Raw genomic sequence first — 3269 nt, forward strand, 5'->3', positions numbered from 1 at the left:
ATAAAGCATATGTAGCATTGATGTTAGTCAATCACCGATGTCTACGCAATTAGCCCGTATTGGTATGTCTTTTATAATCTTTCAATCGCTTGAATCTGTAGAGATTACGCCATCAATTGCTAATTGAACTTCATGTTTTAAAATCTATGATGACTAACTTATATAATACAATATTTGTTTTCTTTTTTCCTCATATAATATCTTACATGATTAAAAGCCAACTATTGCTTGAATGATTTGGTTTCTTTTCTGCTTATTTTTCGGTTTTAATGAATCTTCAAAGAGTGAATTGGCACTGCATTTTGTTACTTTGGGTTTGAGCATCTCATATGTAATCATTATGTGGTTATTGTTTGGTACATTTTGTGTAGAAAACATGTGTCATTCATTTGTCGGACACGTTGTGCTTTAGGCAATGTTTTAAAAGCTGGTAATTTAATCGTACCGGGTTAGACTCAGAAATGGTTCAGTCGGTTGAACCGGGTTGTACCGGGCGCTTCAACCGTGTTAACTAATTAACTCTATAAATCCATAAAATATAATTTCAAATAAAAAATAATCCAAAACTACATCATTCCATAATAAAAAAAATTCCAAAAGTTAATTCATAGTCAAAATTATTCAAAAGTTCATGGTTAAATACCCATTATATAGCAATTAACAAACACTATAACAATTAACAACATGAATGATTGACTAAAGTCAAAAGAAGGTAAACTTGGATGATCAGTTGAAGAACTTAATTTGAAAATCCCTTTGATTTTCTATCTTTGAGAGAGGAAGAAGTTTGATCGATGTGGATTGTCAATTGTGGGCGCTAAGTTTTACACTTTTACTAAAAAGGTAAATTGTCACCTAAAAATTAAAAGTTCAAAAATTTGACCTTTGGCCCGATATGAACCAGTACCGGTATACCGGTAAACCGATATAACCAAATTTACCGGCGGTACAACTTCTTTCCCGTTTCCTTAGTTTACCGGTAAGATTCGTGCCGGCCAAGCATCCGACATCCGGTTTAACCGGCCGGTTTAAACCGGTTTTTAAAACAATGGATATTGTTTCCATTCTATTTTTTCATTCATGATGCTCATTAGATGCTAAACCCAACCTAGAATTTTATTACACCATTTGATTTAATTATTTTGTTTTACATGTTTTGAAGTTAGTGGGTGGGTTCTAAGATGCCCTTTTAATGTTACCTATCTTTTTCATGGTTGATGCAACCTGTTTTGAATTGCAACGAATCAATGCCGAAATTTCATCTCAAATGTTAATCATAAATTTAGCTTTGATGTTTTGTTATGATCATTTTAATCAGAAATAATCTCATTGTCTTTTGTTTCTTCTATATTTCGCTTTGTTGTTTTTATATATGGAGTCGTCGTGATTTTTATCAGCACATACATCGGATAGGTCAGAGTGGATTAAGAGATAATATACATAAAATGACTATTTCTAAAAATATAAATTAACGATAAATGTGAAGGTAAATAATAGGTTTTATAAAACTATATTTTAAAAAAGGTTATAGAAGAAGAAAAAAGAGAGAACTCAACAACAGTTTAGAAAAAGAAATAAATGTTTGATACTAAAAAAATAAATGTTTTGATACTAAAAGAAGAGACCAATATAATCATAAGGTAAGGTAGAATTAAATGTGTTGCTTATACAAAAGAATTTTCGCATTTGATACTAAATACTTTGTAATCAATGTCCCGCCGCAACGCGCGGGTGGCGTCAACTCGTTGCATCAACAAAAACCAAACAACACCACCTAAACCCTAAAAACTCAGACGGTTGAGATGGTCAACGATGAAGACGCATGTAGAGGAGAAAGGGCGCCCGAGAAAGCCCTAGCCGCCACCCGTGTAAATTTTTTCCTTATTACAATCAATCATAAATTTCGTTATGTTCACGATTACTTCCTTCGAGGGTAAGAAAACCCTTTTCGTTTCTTCAAAGTCTGATGAACAACAGTTAAAATTTTCAATTTTTATTAAAATAAAAGAAGATCATGTGTGGAAGAAAAGAGTTGCAGAGCATATGGGTTTTTTTTGAACGAGGACTTTCATGAACATCAGGTTTGTTTTATTAAATGTTGTTTTTAAAGAAAACCCTTTTGGTCATTTGATACAAGTTTTTACTATACTGACCTTGATGTAGGGGATGATGTTTAACGTCTTCTGTTTGCACATCCTTTGTTCAAAAATATACCTATTATTATCATTATTTAAATTAATTTCATGTTTAGGTCAATGAAGGTGTTCATTATCGGTTTAGTAAATTTGTAGAGAAATGCTTTGTAAGATTTCTTTTGTAAAACATATTTACATACAATTTAATCAAGAGTATCCGTGATTTAGTTATTCACAATTCACATTATTTATTTTATTGAGCACCTTGCGATTCTGATTATCATAGCCCAATTGGAGAAAGGTTACTATGTAGCTGGAGTTTTGTTTGAAGTCCTTTGCTCGGTTAACAAGACCGCTGAGGTTGAAGAGTGAAATAGTTCTTGAATCCTTCTCATGTTACTTTCCATCCTTTTCCTTTTATTTGTATGTATTTTTTGAAGGTTTATTATTATTTTTTTTTTTGGTAAAGGGTTACCCCGGTGATTCTATTAAAATGCAACCGCAATTAAGTACAAGTAGTGAGGATGTGTTCCACACTAGTTCATATACAGGACATGCCCCATATATGTATATCAAACAAAAAAACAAAACAAACCTATGACACCCCATAACCTAGTCTACTATACATCATGACAAGATATCTAGTTGACAAAACAATGCAAATCACAAAACATAATTTTCAACCACCATCATCAAATATAAAGTTGCCACAAATCAGCAACCCCTTCAAGCGAAAAGAAGACAGCCTATCCATTAGAGAATTTGGTATAAGAGGTGCTTGCCCCTGCTTTCGAAGAAAAAGGATGAATACCCGATGTCATAAATTCACTAGTTTCATTGTAGCCTTCAACGACCTCCTCCTCATCTAATTCCTGCCTGTCACTCGACGGTTTCTCCTTCTTCTCCACTCGACCCACAGTGGTACCTCCTTGGTTACCGTCATCGTCTTTAAGAACATCAAAAGGGTTCGACGTTAAGACCTGATTAATAATCGGATTTCTCAAAGACGCTTTCGGTTTAGGTTTGACAACAGGACGATAGACTAACTTTGGCTTTTGATTTTTCATATGAAGCCCTTGATTATTAGGTTTCTTTTTTTTTGGCACCCACATCCTGAAATTCATCATTATTCCT

The 3269-nt window shown here is 33.3% G+C and overlaps 1 long non-coding RNA gene across 1 annotated transcript; it reads left to right on the forward strand.

Moving 5' to 3' along the window:
• Window positions 1–1746: 1746 nt before the first annotated feature.
• Window positions 1747–2596, forward strand: LOC118487152. The gene is made up of 2 exons (XR_004880452.1): window positions 1747–2081; window positions 2422–2596. It is a non-coding gene; the product is annotated as an uncharacterized LOC118487152 (long non-coding RNA).
• The last annotated feature ends 673 nt before the right edge of the window (window positions 2597–3269 follow it).

Source organism: Helianthus annuus, chromosome 15 (genome assembly GCF_002127325.2).
Source record: "Helianthus annuus cultivar XRQ/B chromosome 15, HanXRQr2.0-SUNRISE, whole genome shotgun sequence".
Taxonomy (NCBI): Eukaryota; Viridiplantae; Streptophyta; class Magnoliopsida; order Asterales; family Asteraceae; genus Helianthus; species Helianthus annuus.